This window comes from Triturus cristatus, chromosome 5_1, assembly GCF_964204655.1.
Source record: "Triturus cristatus chromosome 5_1, aTriCri1.1, whole genome shotgun sequence".
Lineage (NCBI taxonomy): Eukaryota > Metazoa > Chordata > Amphibia > Caudata > Salamandridae > Triturus > Triturus cristatus.
The window spans coordinates 986457453-986482157 of record NC_140587.1 but is presented as its reverse complement, the minus strand read 5'-3'; the positions used below and the strand labels follow the sequence as shown (position 1 = coordinate 986482157).

At 44.6% G+C, this 24705-nt stretch overlaps 1 protein-coding gene and 1 pseudogene across 2 annotated transcripts in view; both read right to left on the bottom strand.

Annotated features, from left to right (window-relative positions):
- SEMA5A (semaphorin 5A) overlaps positions 1-24705 on the bottom strand; it is a 1729347-nt gene that overhangs the window by 1230730 nt on the left and 473912 nt on the right. The window lies entirely within an intron of this gene.
- Positions 1038-22822, bottom strand: LOC146832754 (vacuolar protein sorting-associated protein VTA1 homolog pseudogene; annotated as a pseudogene).

The following is a 24705-nucleotide window of genomic DNA, read 5'->3' as shown; positions in this document are numbered from 1 at the left end:
GCTCAGCATTGATTGGTGCTGCAGCGACAATCCAAGATGGAGGAAGACCCATTCAGGACAAGCGAGGCCTCCAAAAACAGCTTTTATCTTAGAACTCGAAGGCAGGATGAACTGGGTTGCTCTTTCTTCAGAGCCGAACACGCATTCATCTGATATAGGTTTAATTTCCTCTCTGTGGTGAGTAACTCGAGCACCTTCTGCAGTCTGGTGTTGGCATCATTGTACTGCAGTGCACCTCCAGCCTGCTTGCAATATTTCTGAGCTCGGGTGAAGTCTTCTGGTATCAAACGGACATCTCCGTTAGAACTAGTATTGCAAAGTGAAGAATCAACAGCTGACAAAAACTGTGAAATGTCTCCTCAATATAATACTATGAAGCACAAAAGAACTCCTGGGTCTGTAATAGAAGCAGAGATGAAAGGAAGAAGAGAATGAAAAAGATAAAGAAAGACCGAGCTCAGATGGAAGTGTTCCTTTTAAAGGATGATTTTCCTCACCCACCGTAGGTGACATGCTTCATCATTGGGAACCTCCTCACACCGTAATGTCAACCCCTTCACTGAGAGGGAGGAGCTCTGCGGATGATTTTTGGGAGGTATAATAAATACCCTATAATGAGCACAGGGTGGTGAGGTCAGCAGAGCATAAACAAAGAAAAAAAAGTGAAGATAAAACTGACTACAGGGTACACAAATATTTTTATTATTGCTTCCCTGGGCCAAAATTAAAAAACAGGACACTGAAGGAAAAAATATACCTGCTTACTCATCTCATATCACTAGGGGAGGTCAACAAGCTCTCCCTGTAACCCTCGAAAGAGGTGTTGTGGCATTCATCAGGACCCATAGTGATATTGCTGCTGCTATATTTGTGCTCAAAAACAAGCTTTAGAATAATGTACAGTATAAACAAAACCATCCAGTGGTCCTTTCATAGTCCAAACGGTGGCAGTCACCTGTAAAGAAACATGTCTAAATCTTCAAAGCATAACGGCCAGGTCAATCTTAACAAGCTTTAGTGTACAAAAGTTACGAGGCTCAGGCACCAGGTGAGATCTGCATTCAGGTGTAATTGTTTCCTGGAATGTTACCAGGTATATATGTGGCGACGATGGGTGAGATGCAGGAGGAGGCTGACAAGCCGAGTTACTTTACTCACTTTCATCCTCATAGCCTTCCATTCCTACAGGTCCGTCTTAAGGCGTATCTCCATTATTAAGTCAATTGTGGATATATGCTGGTTTCCAACTGCCATACTTTCTGTAATGAAGATTTTCTGTGGTGAGAGTTCCAAAAACTGATACAGTATCAAGCAACATGTTTCTTGTGTAGAACAACTTTACCGTAGTCTGGTGAAATCCCGCTAGGTCTTCATTGTCTGCATTTAAGAACATTTTCAATGCATACTTTCCACATGGGCACTCCCAACGACTTTATTGGGGTTGGCGTCACTGCCCGAGTCTGTTTTTTCAAAGATTCCAATTTATCCACGAGCTTTGCCAAAAGAGGAGTCGCTCTGCCATTTTACTGTCAGTCTCCATCCCAGTTGACACGGTATATAGACAATAGGGTTTGGCTGCCACCAGGCCAGGCTTATCCGGTTCCAGCGCGGTGTGCACTTGATGTATAGTTTGGAACTACAGAGGTACAGGATGCTGGCACTGCCATCCTCTGATCCACTTAGTAATATTATTACTTAGATTATTAATATTAATATTATTATTGATAGACGTAGTCCTGCTACTAGCAGTAGTAGCAGTTGTAGAAGGTATAGTAGTAGAAACAGTAGTATTAGTGTGCTGCTTCTGCTCCAACACTTGCTTTTGCACAATTCTTGAGGTGGGCTTGACAGCAGAGACATCTTGACTAGGACGGCTCCCCCCAAAAACCCGTGACACACAGGTCTGTGATCGTACAGTTAATTACAGGGGGGCAAAGAAAATTCAAGTGAACCAAAGAGTGAGAAAGGCCATACAATCCAATGTAGTGTGCATTCGGGCCATTAGTACGAGCAGGGGTGTGCAGAATTCACGTAATTTTCTTTTGCACAATTACACAAAGTTTCTAAAACATTATAGAAAAATATATGAAATGTGAATCCATCATTTAGCGCTGTATTTTAATACGCAATATGTCCTTGCGCCAATTTGTGATGCAAGGATGCATTTTGTGCTAAAAATAACATAGTTTAAAAAACCCAATTGCCCTGAATAGAAGCCAATTGTGTTATGGCTGTTTTTCTTGTTCCCGCACCTCCATGCAATAATTTTGTCATGCATGGGGAAGAAATCATGCAAAGTTGTGTAATGGCCTAGCTTCAGGATTTTCACAAAACAAGCATAACGTGAAATTCTCGAAATTACATCAATTTAACTTGCATAATTTCAATTTTGTCAAAGTCTAATAGTAGGTAGAGGTGGCAGGGAGAGGCATAGCTTAACCCCAGCCTGCAATCTTCAGCACTATAGACAATACTACCACAGAGAGTGCACCACCCACCCATCCCAAAATGCCATCCTCAGATCCTGTTAATCCTCGCTGACATTCACCTCCCCCCTCCCCAGGTACTCACCACTGCTCAGAGCAGGCGGTAATTATCGGTGCTAAACTCTCCTGATTTGCGGAAGCTCTGCAGAAAATGGCACAATAATTTATAATTTCCAGTATAATGAGTTATGCCCCATTCTGGGGAGTTTTTTTCTATATTCCCTGTTAGTTCAGGGGGTGATACCATCTGGTATTGTTAATTCTGGCCAAAGAATCTCTACGCAGAGTTAATGGGGACCTTCAAATAAAGGCCTTAAAGGGGATCTGCTTGATGTATAGTGTGGTCAATGTTTCAATGGAAGAGGCTTCCACCGCAAACATTATCCACTCTAAACCATATAAAGAAAGACTAACTGCTTAAATCAAATGTTATAGCTTCAGCAATAAACCTCTGACCATATTTACCCAGAAATATCTGCTCCTTTTCTGATCAGCACCAAAGTTAAAGCTACAACAGGTACTGAAGGTGCACTATTTGCATTCTTTGTTCCCTTTGTGTATCTAAGTGAGCGGACACATTTTAACAGAGACAGGACATATTTTGACCCAATCTTTAAAACAAAAGAGGGTTGATTTCAATCTTGTCATCTTCATCTGTCCAATGCTTACCTTGGAATCGAGACGTTTTGCGCATTCTGAGTCTACGAGGAAATGCCATGGCACTTTGGGCCTTGGTCTCCGATAAACCACCACATGCAGAGCTGCAGCGAGGTAAGTCCAGCCTCCTCTTACCTTTGTCTGTGAAATTTATTTAATTACTTCCTATGTGATCTAAATGGAACCTTCTGCAGTTACACTTGCATAAAGCATTTAGTAACATACTAGAGACATACTGTTGCTGCATAGCTTGATGCTGGAAATATGCTGATAATAACCAACATGTGTACTTTCTGTAAAAAGGATTCATTTTTAATAAATACAATCCTGGAAAAAAGTTGGAAGTTAGCCTCATCTTTCCTATAAAGGGCAATATATACTGGTTGCATTGTACATATATGTAGTACTGCAGTTGTACGCATGTAGTGATGACGCTATGGGACACCCTTGTGCTGGAGCTGGATGTCACCAATAGCCGTTTTCTCGCATGCTGAGAAAATCTAAAAGTAGAAGATCATTTTTAAAAAATATGCACGGTTATGCTTTTTTATGCGTTTTTATATGGAGCACATTCCACTGTTGGCACTGCCTGCCAGCACCATTGAGTTCTCTACCTTCTCACCCCAGTTGCATCATTATTTATTGAATGACTTCTAACAAGCACCCTTTAAGTCGACTCTCCTCCAGACACTAGGGAGAAGTAGGATGTGCATTTGTAGTTTATTAAAGGAGCGCCACTCCCTCGGTCAGGGCGCCTCAGTGCACTACAATGCTCAGGACATGCTGCTTTCTGGTTCAAAGCACGGCAGCTTTGAAGAAACTCCTAAGAGGATTGTCTGTTATCCTCTCTACCTGTTGCGATTGAGATATTGAAGAATTTATACGGGAGGCCCTAAGAAACAACTGAAGGAGAAGCGGCACTGTGTTGAGCAAGGAGAGCGATGCTTGTGATAGTGCGCCGACAGATCATGAGTCCAATAAAGTGGAAGCAGCACGTAAGGTAAGATGCCATCTGGGTCAGGGACCCAGAAAAATTACATGACAATAAGGGGAGATGACTTTCTGGGATGTGACTAGGGCTGGCTTTAATGTCTACACTATGGCCATCAGAAGACACAACTCTTACCGTGCCCTCCCATGGGCACACCATTTACCCTGCACAACACTCATTCTGCATTCAAACAGGCACAACTCATACCAGCCCTCGCACAAGCACGTCTGTCACCGTGCACTCCCAAGGGCACCCCTCTGACTCCGGACCCAAATGGAAACACTTCTACTGCTGCACTCACATGTGCACACTGCTTCCCCAGCACTAACACTGGCACACCACTCATCAAGCACTTATCTGGGTGCACCACTTGTCAAGCACCCACAAAGGCAGCTTGCTCCCCAAGCACTAACACGAGCAATCCACATCCCTTGCAGTCTCATAAGCAACCCTGTCTCTATGCACTCACACAGACACATAGGCTCACATAGGCACACCACTTCGCCTGCTCTCATTTGGTCCCACTGATCCCCCCTGCTCTCGCCTGGGCAGACCATTCCCCTGCACTCACACCAGCACACCACTCCCCTTGCATTCACATGGGCACACCACTCACATAACACTGCTCAGCGTGCACTCACATGGGCACTCCATTCACTTTGCGCACACACAGGCACACCATTCATCTGAAATGAACACAGGCACACCGCTCACCCAGCACTCACAGAGGAATATGCTTTGTTATCTCGCAGTCTTTTTCCCCACAGGGAATTACAACGCTGTCGTTACAACCACCGCGTTGTAATTCCGCATACCATTCCCCCGCAAGTCGTAAAAATGACTTGCAGAGGGGGGGCGTTGGATGTTGGAATAGTCTAATTTACTACTCCAACTCCAGTCTGTGTGGACTTTAGGGAAGGTGTTGGATTTTAAATCCAACACCTTCTCCCCCCCCCCCCCCACCCCGCAAGTCGTTGTTCCGACTTGCGGAGTAATGGTATGTGGAATTAAAATGCGGTCGTTGTAACAACCGCATTGTAATTCCCTGCGGGGAAAAAGGTTTGTGGTAAACGTTGTTTACCCTCACAGAGGCACACTGTTCACCATGTACTCACACGGGAAACCCACTTCCATTGCACTCAGACGCACACTCCTATCACTGCAATGAAAGGCACATTGGTTCCCCTGCACTCACACAGGTGCACTGCTGTCCCCGCTCTCACACAAGCACACTGCTAAGAACTACCTCCCCTAATAAAGAAATTCACTTTCTGGTATATGCCAATGGAAAATTGTAGGGGAGGAAAGAGAAGCTGTGCATAAACCCATATTCATCCTCCCGGACATTGTTCATGTTCAAAATACAAGTAAAAGTGGTGACAAAAAAGGGCCTGTCCTGATATGAGAAAAATCAACAACCTGCTGAACACAGCCCGATGCAATTAGTGTTCTGATTTTAAGTCCCCCTCATCCTCGGGGAGGAGTGTGCCGTGCCTTGCTTGTTGTTGCTGTTACCAGTCTGAGAGTTCAACAGTAAGCTGAACTTTGAGCTTTGGAAGCACATTAGGGGCTTATAATGGACACATGTGCTGGCTCAGACACCTGTATTAATGCTACTGCGCTGTCTACAGCACGCACTTTTAACTTTGACATTTTCCGAGATAGTGCATGAGCTGTAGACAGCACAGCTTGGAAGCAAAGAGAGCTAACCACTGCTCCTTGTTTGTAAAATGATCTGTCTGCAGCTCCTGCACTAATTCAGAGAAACTCCTGGTCAAATGTACTCATGTTAGACGATGTAATAACTAGAAAATGCGTAGATGTGTGTCTCTTTACTGTGAACACTGGCGATGTGCAAAGAACGTCAGAGAATGTTTGCAAACTCACCATGTGTGCACCTGGTATTCCTGGTGTGCCACAAGACCAGAGACCAGAGACATTTTGAAAACTCACAGTGTGTGCAGGAATACCCAAGAGTTTCTGAAAACACTCGTAATCTTCAATTTACTTATTGGGATAGAAGAAAAGATTTCGTATATCAGGAATCGATTTTTTAAATGCTGATTGAAGAGAACATCGAATTAGAAAGTTTGAATGAAAGTTAATTAACAAATGTGCATGTAAGTTGGCAGCCTTTTCAAGGTACAGGCCCTTCATTCTTTGACTCTCGGAAACTATGTTATGTTGGAGGTATTTAATTGAATGAGTTATTGCTGCATGAAAACTCTGGACTCGAGTCCAGCTCAGGGAATTAAAGAAAAGGAAAGGTAGTATCTAACCAGAGGAAACTTTGGCTGACTGTCTATAAACTCAAAGTAATGTGGGAGGGGTTTTGTAGATTAGGTCTCTGGTGAGATAGTGTCTAGCCTTAAAACAAAGCACCATAATTGTCACTAATGGCATTTTTGTTATAAATCTTGAAAAGAAAAGTTCATGATATTTTAAATGGTAGATTGTACTATACAGGTATCGTCTATGCATTTCAGCATTGAAGCATGTTGAACTATGCATTTGCAGTGCAACTTGGACGAGATGCGAGCAGCCGCCTGACAAACTACACAGACCGGAGCACTCTCTACCCAACATGGCTACAGCTACTGAGACGGCGCTTGGACGCTCCCCAGTTGAGAGGGAGTCTCAATTAAAGTGAAACCCCAGCAGTATGAAAAAACGTTGCCTCCCTCAGTAACAGTCTGAGATCTCCCTAGGCTTCAGAAAATGTCTTCAGGTGGGCGCTGAAGTTGACACACCACCACCGCAACCTGAAGCTACCAGAGATACAAGGTATCCACATGCAGGCTATGTTCAAGACATCAGAAGGCCCGTCCACACACTGCCACCATTAGAATCCAGTTTGGGCTGCCTAGGGAGCAGGGAGCCTGGCTGAGACAGCACTCCTGTTAGGTTGTGGAGAGGTGGCGGGCATCCCACTCTTCGAAGGCTTCCACAGCAGGAAATATTTGATGCTGGGGGTAGTAACATAACAAGGAAAAACCAAGGAAGCTCTTGTATCTATCAGAAACAGGATTGTCTTGCACCAATGCCCAAGGCCAAACACAGACTACTGCCTCTTCGAAAGGGCTCAGGTTACACCAAAAGAACAAAACTCAAAAAATATTGAGTGGAAAGAGAGGGCTTGGCTGTACCTCTGAGAAAATCAAATAATGTATTGTAATGGAAACATATGGCATGGAGAAAACCATCTCCCCAACAGGCCCACAGATTAGTCTCATTGCAAAGATAGGGGTGTCCCTGCCACATCCTCAGCACCTCAAACGCATTCTGGTGGATATCAACTCAGGAGTTGCAAGCAATGACGCACAATACCAGGACATTGTACCATCAAGCACTCAGCTCCCTGGGACAAGAAATCATTCAAAATCTCCAATTACCTTGGTTTTTAAGAATTCCCAAACATGACAGTTGAAACTTCAACATGCCAGAGGGTCCCCTGGCAGTCAATCCCACCTTTCAAAGTCAAAAGGATTCCGGCTAAGTTACTACAACCAGCCAGACCTAAAATCATTGTGAAAGGCACATTTAAGATATTCAAAGACACTGACACAGCTCAGCAACATTTAATTGTAATTCAGCAAAGAGTGGGGAAACATTCAGTGTTAGATGATTTTCTGTGAATGTAATCAATTTGCATTTGTTTGTTGGATCTTAAAATGCAAGATGAGTAATGGTAGCTGTGGTTAGAAGTTAACAGGAATTTAGGCATTCGGCAAAGAAGGGTGAAGATATCATTCATTGTGTGGGGATGGATCCGGGAAGCCAGCTCAGCGACACAGCAGATGCAGCCAGTGCACCATGGGAGGAATAGTGGTAGGGCACCCTGGTAGAGAGGGGGTGGGGAATTCACCAGGGCACACGCAGGGCAAAGGGATGTGTGGATGAAGGGAGAGGTGCTCAGGCTACCAAGGAAGGTAGACAGGGAGGAGTAAACAAGAATATTTCCTGCAGTAATCGACTATTCCAAGTCCACTTGGTAGACCAAGTGGACAGCTTCTTTGCGTGCACGTGGAACGAACCCTACGTCTAGTGTGAAGTTACATGTTATCTTTATGATTGTCAATAGATTAAATAACCCAAAGAAAAGGAAAGTGATCCTAGTTTAGCTAGCTCATCCACACACATCACAGGTATTTTTGCAGGACACACACATTACGAAACAAAGAGAAGAATTGCTTAACTGGGCACCATTTCCCCCTATGCCTCAGCCACACACAAGGGGAGGCAATTATCTACAATGCAAAAGCTTAGTTAAAGCAGCTTCTGATGACTTCGGGAGGTGGGCATCTGCTGAAATACAAATCAAGTCTTTGTTTACCATAGTTTTGTTCTAAGGTCCCATTCTGAATGATGCGAAAAGTACATTTGATTTAGTACACTGTCTGGTGGAATTCCCAAAGACTATATTAATTGGGACTGATTTTAGTTTTCCCTAGCCGTTAAATGCAGATATAAGTCAGTCCAAAAAGTACCCAACGAAAGCCTAGATTGCCTACAGCTGTATCATCACTAAAGAGGGAGCTCGTCCTAATGGACTCCTGGCTGGCAGTGAATCCTCTAGAAAAGCAATACTCTTTCTTTTCAAACTGTTATCAACCTGCCTCTCAAATAGACCATGGGGCCATATGCATCAAGCCTTTTTCCCGTTTGCAAACAGGCAGATTCTTAGAATCGGCCCGTTTGCGAATTGGAAAAAGCCTTTTGGGATGTATCATCCCAAAAGGCCATCGCAAAATAGAGAATTGCATAATTAAGGAATTGCAAATTGCGATTCCTTGAATGCAATTCTGTAAGCACCAGACATTTACTATTTGGCCTTAAGGAGTTGCAAATTTCCACCAACTTCATGTTGGTGGTAATTTGCGATTTTCTTTAAAAAAGCACTTTTTTGATTTTTTTAAAAGTGCCATATGTTGCACATACATGACCTTAGGGCATGTATGTGCTCAAAATGTGCACACATGCATATTTCAGTGGTGCAACAGGGTGTCCTTTTGGCACCCTTGCATCTTTGAAATTGTATTCTCAATTTGCGATTCTCTAATTGGTAATCGCAAATTGAGAATGTCTTCCCATGCATTCCTATAGGCCTCCTAGCTCATAGGAATGAATGGGAAGGTATTCCTTATTTTTGAATCTCAATTTGCAATTCGCAAATAAGGAATATGTAGGATTCGCAAACATTTTTGCGAATCCTACATGCATTGCATTTTGTGATGCTCTAAATGTGATTTGCTAAAAATCACAATTTGAGAATCGCAAAACTCTTTTTTGATCCATATGGCCCTATATTTTTTATCACAAACACTACATCCTTATTTATCCCAAACTGATTCTCAGATCATACTGCAATTTACATGGAGATAGCCTTCCAAACTATTACTGGACCCTCACAAGAATGGTTTAATGACAAAGTTTTGATTTCCAACAGCAACTCCGTGGAGGAGATGGGTAATAGATCTCAGCTATTTTTCATTGAGGATAATGGCTCTACTTCTTTAAACAATATTTGGGAGGCTTATAAAGCATCGGTGAACGAAGAGGTTATTGCCTTTTAGGTTAAGTTAAAACCAAGTTGGAGAAAATGAAATATCAGGCACTTTCAGGTGCATTTTATCAAATATAAATGGACCTCCATCAATCCGTCCAAAGTCAGAATTATTTAGAAAGCGGGACTGCTAAAGAACAGCTGCAGAGTTATCTATTTGAGAAAGAAATTCTTCGTATCATATAGTTTATTGATATTTCAAAACATTATTTCATACTCTGCGAAAATACATCTGTTAGAAACTTTTAAAACAAGATGAAAACACACATAAGAACAGCAAAAAATATTGTTAAAGGTCTGTGAAATCAATCAAGGGGCTGGAACAATAAAAAATGTGGAGACAGTCATCTCCACAATTGAGGCAGTGTCACTTTCGCATATTATATATGCCTCTCCTCTCGTCAATAAACAGGGAGATCTGCATATGGGGACAATCCATTTGGACCTTGGTTTTGCATAGAAGGGACAAAATAACAGCACATGCTTGTCACTTTCGCAGGAAGTTTGGAAGCATGGATAACAATCCGATTCCTGATTTACCTGCCTCCACTTTACAGTAAAGGCTGCTACGGGTAAACACCCATATCTAATTTGTATGTATAGGGCTTATGCCCAGCATATAAAATTGAGGAATTCCTCGCCTTCACACACAGACTTATGGTGAAGGAAAGCACTTGTCTAGCTCCCTACAGATACACTGTGATCTCTGAAGTGACTGGCTTCTCCTCCACCATCTTCTCTACTGCAACAGCATCCCCTCCCTAAATGGCCTGGGGCTCACTCCAGAATTTTCGTAATCCCACGTCAAGCCAGGTTTTCTTGAGCACCCTGAACCAACCTTTTCCACCTGCCCCATTGGCCGAAATAACACTCCTTAAACCCATCTTGAGGTGGCACAATTCGGTACTCCACACTCAAATCCAATACAACAAAGGTTTTAACAAAAGCACTGTCTTTAACTCATGGATTCCTAGATCTAAGCGGAGGGAACCAGTGGCATACCCTTCCCTAGGCCGAACAGGCGCCTAAAAAGTTATTTTCTGCTGTGCACTGGGAACAAGTGTTGGAATAACCCCATAATTCTGCCTCATAAAATGCTGCCCCCCTGGCTTGCGCCTTGTAAATTTCTACTGCTTTGTGGGCAGGCGACAAAGCTGCTATTTTGCAAATTTTTGTATGGCACCCACCCGTTGTTTCACAATAAGAGTAGTTTTGAAAACCTGCAGGTTCCATGATCCTGTCTCATCTAGCTTGATGCCCAGGTAACTCCTGCACCCTTACCAGTGCCTTTGCACCAACCTTAATGGCTCTTTTTGTACTACCTTTCTTGGAATACACCATGTATTTGGTCTTAGTGGTGTTAATCAAGGCTAAAATCTCTGAAAAAACTAGTTAAATCTATCTACCAAGTTCTGCAGACCCCTCCTAGTTTTGGACAACAACAACGTGTCGTCTGTAAAAAGGTCTGCTAGTATTTTTACCCCCGCCAAGGAAGGGGACATGTTCACACATCCCATTAGATAGGTAGTACAGTTGTTGATTTAAAGGAGGAAGAGGGTTGGTGCGAGGACACATCCCTGCTGCACATCTAACAGGGAAGGCATCAGTTAGCTCTCCTTTCACCCCACACCTACTTTCACAAAGTTCCCCTAATACAACAGTCTAATCAGATGAAAAAGATCGGGTCTGGTACCTAGTTCCTGTAGAACTTCCCAGAGCTTCTACCTAGGGACCAGGTCAAAAGCGCCACGAAAAATCAATGAATGTCACATAAAGGTAAAACTTGGCCAGATTCACCACCTGCAATTTGGTCAAGAGAAACCAAAAGACCTGGTCCACAACACTAACCTTCTTCCTAACACCTGACTAGATGCTGGTGAGGATTTTATTCTTATCATACTACTTTAATAACCACTCTAGCAACTATTTACAGTATATTTTTTAGAGGTTATCTAGGAAGCTAATGGGACGGTAGTTGGCAGGTGCACTGGGGTCCCCCTTTTTAAAAATCGGCATGATTTCTGCCCCCTTCCAAGAAGGGGGGATTACCCCCTTCACTGCAATGTCATTAAAGAGCACATTAATATAGGGCACCCATACCCTTGGCTAGGAATTAAAAACATGAGCCGGGATTTTGTCAAGCCCTGGGGCTCTCACCGACTTAAAGGAGGCCACTTCACTCTGCGTCTCCTCCAAGGAAAAAAATACTGGGTATTGTATATGGTTTAATCTTCTCTACACATCCCCACCTTCCAATTGGCTCTCAAATCCACACCAGGGGCATACAATTTCCCAAAATGGGCAACCCACACACTCGGGAGGATGGAAGTTTCAGCAGGTTTGCCCAGGTTGTCTTCACTCCTGCGGACTAAAATCCAGAACTTTTTTTGGTCATTACTGACTTCAGCATCCAATCGGTCCAGCCACATACCCTCATCCCATTTTAATTTGGCTGCTCTCACAGTAGCCCAGTAGGTCACCCTGCGTCCCCTACTAGTTTGTGTGTCCCCTTTTTAGGTCTCGCCTAGCGTTGCAGCCATGCGCTGCTCTTTCTGCGAGGCATATTGTAGTGGGGACAGATGTGGAAGTGCTGTGGAAGCCCCGCCCGTATTTTTCATTGGCTGGCGTCATCGTCCATGGTAAATGCTGGCTTTCGATTGATAAAGAGGCTTCTTAGTCCCGCCTTGTTACCGCCCTGTCTCCTTTTGGGACCGCCCATCAGGACGGGATTTTTACTTGCGGCGTTACACGGTCTCCTTCATTAGTTGGTAAGCACTATAATTTTTTCTAAATGGGGACAGCTTGTCTGGTATTTGTATTTGGGGTTTTAGCGCCAGCTTAATGGAAAACTTCCTGTGCGCAGTAAGCTGAAATATTTATAGAGATGCAGAAAAGATCCAGTTAGCGGCATTCCGGAGCCCGGGGCAGCAGCCGGGCGTGCAGGGACGGGCATGCAACCCTGTCCTCAACTTCACCACAGCCTCAGAGACCGGGCAGCGTGCACTCATAACTAATAAGGTTACATCCCACGGCTGACGGGCTGAAATATGCACATACTTTCAACATACTGTCAGAGCCTCCAAGCGCGAAATACACAGATATTTCAACCGCGCGCCCTCACAGCGGCAAAACTTTTGCAACTGCCTCCGAGGGGCCCGAAAAGTACACAGGTGTATCTGAGCACCGCCTCAGCCTTGTCGACTCTAAACCAGAAACGTAGCAGCCTGTGAGAGCCGAAACAGGCACACATTAACAAACACCCACCCAGAGCAGTCCAAAATATGCTCGAGTTGTGATTACAAACACCGCCAAATAGCATGCCGACGTTTGTCCATAATTATCCCAGACACCAGCCGACATATTTTCCCATTCATAGAAAGCACGTCACAGCACCAGAGAGCAGCAGACGTATATTATCTACACATGCACTGGTACATCCTCGGAGGGGCAGAAATGTATTATTTACACACAATGTGGCTGCCAGAGCGCCCATAAATATTCACAAATCTGTACAGATACTGCCACAGCCTCAGATAACATGCCAAAATATTCATATATATACAAAACTCCACCTCAGTCTTAATCAGTGCCAGGGTGGTTTTTCATCCAAGTGTGAGCCGGGACTAGACTCTGCTTCCCTTGAGGCGCATTTAGGTTAGTATGGCCGCAGGCAAGTGCCAGGAGATTCTCATCGCTACACCAAATACCACCACAACCTCAGAGAGATGGTCAAAACATCCACACATCTATACGAGTGCTGTCACAGACTCAGAGGGAGAGACAAAACATCCTTCAAGTTACAAATAAATAGGGTCATTACAAACATTTACAACAGACACAGGCATCTCGAGAGAGCAGGCTGAAATATGCCGGTCACAGGAGGCAGCTAAATATATATGTTCTTATTTACACTGAGTACTGCCACAGCTTCAAGGTGAGTGAGGAAATAGGCCCATGTCAAGTTTACAAACACGCAGCTTGATATGTGCGGATATTGACAAACAGTGTACTCTCACTTACACCGACCACTTTCAAGACACCACAGATGGTTAGAAAGATGGTTAGAAATATTGAATAATATGTCTATACATTGACAGTCATTGTCTACGGAGGTAGGCAAGCTACTCACATATTGACACCAAGCAGCGTCACCTCACGCCGAAATGTGTTCCTATATGTACACCAAGCACTCTCATTTAGAGCAGGCAGATAAGGCTCATATTTACTGCAAATAACGTAACTTACTCAAGGAAAGACACAGAAAACACTGACACAGGCCCAGAGAAGAGCTGGCCACGTACACTAAAACACCATCAGAGACTCAGAGAGCGCTATGTTGTCAAGCGAAGTGCACAGCAGGGGAGCAAGAGAAGCACCCAGGGGAAAGAAAAATGCAGCAGGTAAATATAGCCGGCGAAAAGGCATGGGGAGACCAAGAAGGGTCACGCAGAGATAGAGAAGGGCAGCAAGACAGTCAGGTAGGATGACAGACTCTAACAGTGAGAGAGCGGAAGAGAGGTTGAGGGGGCAACTAAATACAAGCATTTTTAATGCAATAGGCCTCGCATTTGCGAAAGTTTGAGCTTTTGGCATTGTGAATGACAATGCCTTTTATTTATGTGTTCTGAAAAGCGGCATCGCTGCATAAACACGCACATTTTTTACTTATTGTCCTTGCTTACGAAAAGCATGGCTGGCAGTAAAAGAGGCGTAGTTACTGCCAGCGTTGCTTCTCGTAAGCAACGACTGTAAGTACAAAGTGCGTGTTTACGCACCACTTGCAGGTTTTTAAAACACCTAACTAAAAGGCATTGGTATTTACAATGTCAATAGTTCAAACGCTAGCAAATGCGAGACCTATTGCATTGCAAATGCTTGTTTTTTAATGACCTTGGCCTTTTTATACTGGTCATTGAACCACCTCTTCGTGCTTTAGAAACCCCCCCACCCTCTTTGGTTAGAACACTCCTCCATTTGTCAAAGCCATAAAATGCTCGGCCCGGATCTGGTCACTGTTTTCTCAGTTCAAAAACATTCTTTCCATGTGGGTAACCAAAATTGAATACAGGGCCCTAACTCACTCTGGCGAGGCACTTACTGCATTCCATCTCACATTCCTTCTATTGTTTGTAGCCACAAGGTGCCCATGGCCCTTGTCTCCTTCAGCGCCTCTGGAGAGGGTCATTGAGAGTTTTAATCTTAGTGTCAGTGGATTGTGGTAACTCTCTCCTCTTGCCACAACAATCATATCATCCAGCTTACTCAAAATTCTTACATCTAGGAGGATGTAATAGATTGCACTCGGGTAGGTCCCTCTTCTAAAATTCGATGCAAGGCGTTTGTCAGAAGAGGAGCACCCATTGCATGCCCTAACTCCATGGGCAATGGCAAAATCCACAACCTGGAGTGCTGCTCTTGATAGAAACCACCTTTTAGAGGGGACTACGTCTGGAATTCCCCACATCAGGTTCTCATCTCTAGTCAAATCACTAAACAAACTACAGGGCTTGAATGTCAGGTTAAAATCCCCCACTATGATCACCTGGTGGGTATTTAATACTCACCAAGTACTCTATCCAAGAGATGTAATACTTGGGATTCCAGCCTATGGCTAGTACTTGTATTATAGATGTTAATAAGCATGAGGGTATCCAAATGAGGCCCCGTCAATAACAACGATACAGGGAACCCAAGTGCAGGGGCGTAACTATGTTATAAAGAGTTGCCCGTACCAGCACCAAAAGGCCCCCTGAGGAGTGCCCAGCACTTGATTTAATTGCTGGGATATGGTAGCTTCTAAGTCCACGCGTGTTCACCTGCTCAACCGCCTGTTTCCTGGAAGAGACAAATATCGTAATTATCCACAAAAGTGCCTCAATCTGGGACTCCTAACTTATCCCTGATTACCGCAATATTCCAGGTTAACAACAGCGTCTGGGGCACACGAGGAGTTTGTTGACACAATGGGGCCATACACTTGTTGCTCCTCGAGTCTCCTGCATGGGTCAGGGGCATTTCAAGTCTGGCTGACTAGAACCAATCGCATCGCCTATGATACCCAGGTTCCCTTTCTGCTCCTGCATGGTGCACATCAACCTAGTTGGAAAAAGTGTTGCTTCTATAACATGTATACCCTCCCTCCCATGTTCTATAGAGTCATTCTGGTTTATGGGAGTCAGTCAACCTCTGCTGAAGTAGAAGGCGGGTTTGGTGGAAGAAAATTGCCGCATGTGCCAGCGTCTGCCCCCGAGGTCTACTGTACTGTCCAGGTCTTGGGAGCTGCCAACCTAGTCCCTTCCTCTCACTCAAGTGCTGATAAAAGAAGCCTAAAGGCTGGACAACAATGTTAGATCCTCTCTGGGTTAGGCACACCCCAGTGGTAAGTAAGTAGCGGACAATCGATTGGTCCCTGAAATTCATAACCCCACAATCATCCCTATAGGGCTTGGGCAAAGGTCCTACCCAAGCAACTCTCCTGACCATCAAAATGTGCCGTGCATCATCACATGCAAAGCCAGTTTGGGCGCATAACCAATGCAATGTTTTATTCTTGAGCTGGGACATTGGACAATATAACAACACACGTGCAGGCCTCAGGGGCAACCTTGATGTGATGATGTGACTGTCCCAACTAACCCAAAGTTACAGGTCTATCTTCGTGGGCCCCCCTACTCATGCTCCCTCCTGCATTGCCACCCACTGCTTGTCCTACCAACCCTTGCCCTAGCCCTAAGACACCCGGTTGACTGGGGTTATAAATGCTTCTCTATGACTCTCAGGGCCACCTAGTTGCACACCTTGCCCACCAGAGCACTCTGTTCCTTACCAACCAGGGGGTGGTGACCCGGTTCAGGCATTAGGTGTTTTGGGGGTAGTACATCCCTCAACAAAGAAATCTCTGATTCAATTTTACCCAGTTGCTGGTATATGAGCTCTAAGCACTCTTTTACACCTAACTCGAGCTTGTCACACAGAGAAGCATGTCTTCCAATGGGATACACAATGGCCTGCCCCTCACCTCCTACCCCCGCCTGAGTTGTGTGACATTGTCTCTTGGCTTTGGAGTTCACCATCTCCTTCTTGCGTTCGCCCCCATGCCTTTAGATGCAAAAAAAGATGCAAAAAAATACAGCTGTACTCTTAGGAGATGGCACAAGGGTGTCAGGAGTCGGAGTTGCAGTTGCACCCCCATGGTCCTCAGGTGTGCCATTTGGTGCTTCCGGCTCCTTGGATGCCTCACTGCGCTTGGTGAGAGACAGTTGTTCTGGCCCTATAGTCAGGGTGCAGGCGATTGTTGGTGATAGCCTGAAGGTGGATCTGGTGGTACAGGTGATAAGGAACTGCGTAGCTTGACCAAGTCAATCTCCCTATTGATCAAGCCCACCACTCTTTGAATGAACCCCTCCAGGGTTGTGTTTGCCCCCGTTTTGGGCCCATATTCCCCGGCCTCTGCTTCCCCATCTTAGGTCCAGGCAATTTGGGGTTCTACTGTGTCATATGCTGGTTGGAGGTGACAAGGGCTAGTGGAGGAGGCAACTGGATTGGTGAGGACCTAAGCCGTTGAGAGGCAAATGGTAAACATTGTATCACAAAGTAACTGGTGACAGCCCTATTTGTGGATTTCTTTCCTTGCAGCAACCGGGGTGGTATCCTGCCATCCCCATTTTCCATGCAAAATGGCCAGCAGTTCATAGTCCACAATTCATGGTTCACGCACATGTGATTACTCACTAATTGGTTGGACGTGGGTGATGCCTTTGGCCACTTGCCTCTTCCCGCTAAGCCCAAAGTAGTCTACTAGTTCTGTTACTGGATGGAGGGGCATAGGGGGGTGGACCTGCCCTGCCTCGTCCCCGCAATGCAGGTTGTTAGCAGCACTTTGAGCATGTTGGTTGAAGGGGCCCGCCCACTCGGTATGACACAGACTGCAGCCACGTCTCCGGGCACGGTGCAAGGTGGAACTTACGGCCCAAGAGGGTCCTTGTAGGCAGTGGGGGTCAGGCCGCCCAACTTTTCACCACAGGCATGTCCTGAGTAGTGGGTTGTCAGCAGCACTTTTAGCTCGTTGGTTGAAGGGGGCCCTACCCCCTCAGGATGACAGACTACAGCTGCGCCTCTAGGCATGCTGCACGTTGGAACTTGCAGTCCCAAGAGGGTCCTTGTAGGCATTAGGGACAATCCCCACAACACTTCACCACATCAATGTCCCCAAAGAAATTCTTAATGCCTAAACGTTTAGCCAGAAGTTGTACAAAGAGGGGGAATTCAGTTTGAAATTGCAAGATCAGAGGACAAACAACAAACTGAATCAGTCTGGATAGAGCATTTTCATGCAATCTAAAAAAAGATTAAATCCTACAGCAAATATATAACAAGCTTCCTCAACAGAATCTGATTACCCTCTCTTACGGCCAAGGTAGCATCCAACCCTATATGCCCAGTAAACACGAGGAACTGGTGAAAGAAGTTAAATCCCTTTCTAAATGTAAGGTTGTCAAGAAGATGGGTTTGCGATAGAGTGTTTTCAATACTTAATTGAACAGCTTAAAACACCTGGAACAAAACTGTTTATTGATATACTAAAGGGAGGCAAAATCTTTCCCCCTTTCAAAAAAGGAATTTCGGCATATTTGTCTAAAAAAGATAAATATTTAGAAGATGGAAACTCGTATCACCTAACAACACTGCTAAACACTGATTATAAAATGTTTTAAAATATTACATTGAGACTGGCAGTGGTAATCCCAAAACTGAATAACAGAGACCAAAATTGGTTTATTCCTGCCCATCAATTATATTCAAAGACACATTTTTAATCAAAGCTATTGATTACTCAACAGTGACCAAGACCCCAGCAACAGTATTATTTATAGATGCCGAGAAAGTGTTTGACTTGGTGACCTGGTGAGCTATAAGTTTCTGTTTATAGATTTGGAGACAATGGGATTCTACATCCCACTCATCAGACTAGTAGCCAGTGTATGTCATGGGTCTAAAGCTTTGTTAGTTCTGAGCAGAAGACACCCTGGACCTGTAATGATAATCAGAGGTACCAGGCTGATATGTCCCCTTTCACTCTCCCCATTTGCGATTTTTATAGTACCTTTAGCTAATGCTTTGAAAGAAAATGATACTCAAGTATACTCTCAATCAATAATCTTTATTCGGTTTCAAGTGTTAAAACCATAAAAGCACACAATAGATATCAAATCTAATAATAAATCTGTTGAAAATAAAATAAAAACGAACCACACCCAGCACAGCCGGTGGATTAAAATAGTTTGTGCCAATGGAAATACAAGCGGACCACTGGCTACATTTCACAAAAGTCATACATCAGTAAAAACAAGACACCATGGGCTTTGCAAGGGGTACAGTTAGGGGAAACAGGCTGGTTCGTCGCAACTGGATCTAAGTCTGATAGCAGATTTAAAAAATTTGAGTACATAGAACACAGTGCTGCCTCTCAACATTTGTAGATAAATAAAAGCAGGGTGTACTTGCGTAAAATTAGCTCTCTTCAAAATTGGAATTATAAAAGACTTTCTAGGTGTTTCATAAATGCTACAAAAGATCATAAAATGAATCATGTCCTGTGGAGATTGACCATCGCAGCCACAGGGCAACAAGGTTTGGCCCGGTACAGCTCCTAAGATGAGCAAGAAGGAGGTGGAAAAGGTCAAACCGGAACCTCGTGAGCAGGAATCTGTCATGCAAATTTATGAGTCCTAGTAAGTAAGGCTCCGCCGTCTTGGTAGTTTTTAACATGATAAAAAGGCATACATTAGGCTTTAGGATCTCCCTCTCTTCCCTTGCCCTAGCCCTCTGCTCCATGGAGTTCAGATCACTCTTGGTTATCCGGTCCAGGTTAGTAAAAGGATCACGTCTCCCCACGCCTCTTAAGGAGTCTTCAATATACTTACACCATGAAATTCGTGCGGCGTGGTCAAGGGCCAGACAGTCGTTTAGGATGAGTTTGTTTAATGTTGTCCCCTTGCCTGCCCACATTTTTAACCATAATGAGACAGGGTGTATCGCTATCAAATCAGTTATGTATTTCATGCCAAGTTCCTCATGTTTTTTGAACGAAGGGGTGCCTTGAGGAACCGATGGGAACCGTCTCAAAAACTTTTTTTCCACAATTTGAAGGTTCTCTGTGTTAGTATATCCCCAGGTTTCACTGCCATATAATCCCTTGGAGAGACACTTGGCGCTATATAGATTTAATAGGGCTCCCACAGGTCTTTTCCCCAATCTAGTTGTGAAAATAAATATGGCTGCCATCTCTCTGGAGAAGTCGTTTCTCTTCAAGTGAGTTGGGGCCTCCATTTCACTTTCTTGTCCAATAGCACTCCTTAATAAGAGAAAACACTCGTTCTTCGGACAGTAGTTGACCCTCCATAAAAATGTATGGCCTACTCGGGCGGGCCCCTATTTGCATGATAAACGATTTAGAGTTGTTAACCACAAGATCCTGCTCCCCATAAACAGAACAAAGGAATTAATTAACATTGTGGCCCCCTTTCCGTTCTGGCCATCAGGACGGCGTCGTCTGCATACAGCAGGACAGGAAGACCAGGCCGACCTGCCTGTGGAAAATCTGTCCTGGTCTCTCTTCTCTAGACCATTGATGTATATATTGAATAGAAATGGGGCCAGGATACAACCCTCTCCTGATATGGAACAAGCGTGAGGCCTTCATGCTTCCAGAGTAACGTACAGGCAACCTGGTATCTAGATGGAAGTCCCATAGGAAAAGGACTATTTCCTTGTCCACCCCCAAGAAGAGCTGGTTCTGCCACATCCTGCTTCTATTCACTCAGTCAAATGCGGAAGAGAGGTCGAGGAAGGCCAAGAAAACAGTACCAAAGGGGGCAACCGTGTACTTGTTCACCATCAGGAAAAGGTTCAGACATTGCTCTATAGAGACAGAATGTTGTTCTCTGCAGCCCAGGTGAATAGTCTATCTAACAGGATTCGTCCAACCACCTTGACCATAGAGTCGAACAGAGAAATGGGCCTATTACAGTGTGAGCTCTCTCTATTCCCTTTTTGAAAACAGGGACAGTGGTGGGAATAGGCCACATTACAACGCATGCGATAAATCACATTCCATTACAACGCAGTCGTTACATCGGCCGCGTTGTTTCATCGCATACCATTACAACGCAAGTCGTTACAACCACTTGCTGTAGGGGGCGCTGGATGTTGGAATAGTATAATTTACTATTCCAAATCCAGTCTGTACAACAGTAAGGAAGGTGTTGGATTTTAAATCCAACACCTTCTGCCCCCTACAGCAAGTCGTTGTAACTACTTGCGCTGTAATGGTTTGCAATTTAACAACGCAGTTGTTGTAACAACCATGTTGTAATGGCATGCGATGTATCAAATGCGATGTAAATTATGTTTACCCAATGGTGGAGGTGGCCCCATATACCCAAGTATACAATAAGTGATGGATTGAATGCTTGAATTAATTTCACCCACTGTTAATTACTAGGGCCGCATCCCAGTCCATTGTTATTTTGCACACGATGCCACCTCAGTTTAGACCCTGCTATATGCAAATCAGTCTTGACCCTGCTCCAATGGGAGCAGTCCAGCCCGAACTGCCAAGCTACTTTCTCCCTGAACACAAGCAACCCTGAACTGGTTTCGCCCTTGTTCTGGGCTCATTAGCTGGGTTAGCTTGGTTCCAGCGACACAGTATGCACAGGACCCACATCTGGGTATACCCATCCCATTTAAGGTAACATAGATACGTATATAAAAAGTGATGGATGGAATGCTTGAATTAATCTCAGCCACTGGTAACTGCTAAGACAGCATTCCAGTCCAACGTTATTTTGCACACCGTGCCACCTACGTTTACACCGAGCTACATGTAAATCAGTTTTGAGCCTGCTCCAATTGGAACGGCTCAGCCCGCACTGCCAAGCCAAGTTTTCCCTGAACCGGAACACAAGCAAACCAAGACCGGTTTTGCCCTAGAAATGGCCAATGAGACAGGAAGAAAATAGCTGTGATGCAGCAAATGCTGGCCATGGCAGAGAGTTTTTATTTCTTATGGCGGGTGGAGTGGGGAGCAATACAGACATGAGAATACTCGCACGTAATTCTATTGTGTTTTTAATCATGGGAGTGTTTTTGACAAGGGAAGCCAGCATGCGCTGGCCAATTGCGAGGCAGCAAAAAAGAGTGCCAATGAAGCCCACAAATGGTAAGCAATGAGCGGGCTCCAAGCCCCCTTGTTGTACACAATATCTCTTGCAAGCGAGAGCACAGGCACTAGCATGACCTGTCGCAGGCAAGACCTAAAGAGCAATGTCTCCAACTCCAAGCATCTTTCTTCAAGTGTGTGGGGCTCAATGTATTTTTTTTTTATGCAACCACTATGTTTTCATGTCAATTGTGAACAGAAAAAATCATCATCAGAAGGTCTGCCCAAAACAGAACAAGCCGTCCAAAGCTGTTATGCCCTGTGCTGATCAACCCACCTGTAATGGGTTTCCCTTGGTAGAGACAGCTGAGGTTTCACTGTTGGAACCCTGGGGTGCCCTACTCTAAATGAAGCAGGGAAATCGTGTGTGTGGAGGAAAAGGACAGCGGATTTATGGTGGTTTGTTTGTTCCTTCAAACACTTAGGGGTTCATTACGATGCTGGTCGGACCGACCGCCTGACTGCCGTGGACGCGATCTGTTTCAGACCACTGAGGCCGGAAAAGTTCCTCCAGCCATATTGTGATGCAACTGCTGCTACCGCGGTGGTCTCATCTACTCACTGCAAATGAGTACAAAATCACAGAAAACATGTGAATTTTGAATATATGTATGATATATGTGGAGATATGCCTTGGCTGCATGTACCCATTACTGGAGTGTGGCATAATGTGCACAGTCCAGTCAATGGCGAAACATACCGCAGGAGGACATACCTGGATTCTTGCTGCAGAGGGTCATAGACATTGGTTGCTCAGGTTTAGGGGGGACCTGAAGAAAGGGATTCACAGTAGAGACTGCTGGGGAGAAGAGGAACTGGGTGAGTATGCACCCCAAAACCTTCAGTTCCGATGACTCGATGCAGTAGGTCGGACCACCACGGTCGGGTCGTCTTAAACCCATATCGTAATCTGGATGGCGGTCAGAGATCCCTGCACTGCCCTATGGCTGCTGTTTTTTCTCCGACCGCCATCTCAGCAGTCAGAGAACGGATGTCGAAGTCAGCAGTCGGTCAGTGGCCAATTAGAGTGCACAAGGCATGCATCGTAATCCGGCGACCAGACCGACCGATTCCGACGAGACCGCGGCAGTCCAACCGCCTCCAAAAGGACCGCAGAAGCCACTCTTACTGGAGTCATAATGACCCCCTAAATGAGGCCCTTACTCTTTTTCTAACCCAATTAAAGTTTTCTATAGCTCATTTTTCTACTAGTTTACGCTCTAACCACATACAGTCAATTTGAAACACACCATTCTGTCTTCTTTTTGCATTCCTGTGTCATTCGCATATTTGTTACTATCTGCTACCTTGGTTTCGTTTCTACTTTCATCTCCATTTTTTTGCCTGGTGCTTAAATGTTTTCATAGCTCCTGCTTATAAGTGATATGTTTTTCATCCCAATTATTTCTTAAAAGGGTAAGACGGTCTGTTTTTCCAAACTGCCTGGTAGAGACTCACCCACCTGAAGCCACAAATCATTCTCTTTATCTGTTCCAGAAACAGAATTCAATTCCAATCTGAAGATGGTTCTTACATTATTTTATTTTTATATTGTTTTTTTAACTGCTCTATGTTTATGTTTAGGGAATGTATTAAGCGCTCGTATACCAACAGTCTATTGGCGCTGTGAGGAGTGGGAGAGCTGTCCTACAGGGCTCTATCAATAAGCTAGAGTGAATAACCATGTTTTCAGTTTTTTCCTATAACTGGCATACTCAGGTGTTAATCTGATTTCTATTGGCAAGGAATTCCAAAGTGTGGGGCCAAGTACCGAAAAGCGAGAGCCACCCATTCTCTTTCGCTTGAATCTAGGAATAGTCAGCATATTCATAGTGGCTGATCTGAGATTCCGTTTGGGTAAGTATCTTGATATCTTTGTGGATATAAATTTGGGGCCCGTTTCGTGAAGTGCGTTAAAAAACCATGCACCCAGTTTTAAACATGGACCGCTGAGTCACAGGAAGCCAATGTAGCTGCTTCATTAATGGCTTAGTGTGACAGTGTCTCGGTTGCTAAAAAGACTAGCCTAGCCGCTTGATTTTGGATCAGCTGTAACCTATTAGTTTGATTAACAGGGAGCCTTCAATAGATGGCATTGGCATAATCCAGCCTGGACATTATCACGGCCAGCTTGACAGCTATACTTGCCTCCCTGGAAAAGATTTTCCTGATTTTCTTAAAGGTCCTCAAATGGTAAACACAAGAGGACCTAACCAGGTTGATCTGTTCCTCAATGGCTAGATTCACATTTATCTTGATACCCAGACATATGACTGAATTTGTAGGGATATGTGGAGTGCCCAGTGCAGCTGACCAGTGTGCTGGCGTCCACTGTTCTATTCTGTTGTTGGAGATAATTCTCTCTGTTTTGTCCGAGTTTAATTTGAGATAATTATGACTCATCCAATCTTTGATGAAAAGCATAGTGGGTTGGAAGAAATCCTTGGATTCCTCCATCTCATCAATCGGTAAAATCAGCTGCATGTCGTCTGCGTAATTGTATACATACACTCCCCTGTTTTGAAGAGCGTGGATCAGAGGACAAATATATATGTTGAACAGATGGGGGGAAAGGGATGACCCTTGAGGTACACCACATGTAGTATTGACCCAGGCTGAGTTGAAAGGTGCCAGCCTAACGGACTGGGTGCGTTCCCCTAAAAATGAGAGCATCCAAAACAGTGCCGTGCCCCTCAGACCTGCCGCTGCCATTCTAGCCGCTTAAGATGGGATGATCCACGGTATGGAATGCAGCTGACAGGTCCAGTAATACCAAGGCCTGTGT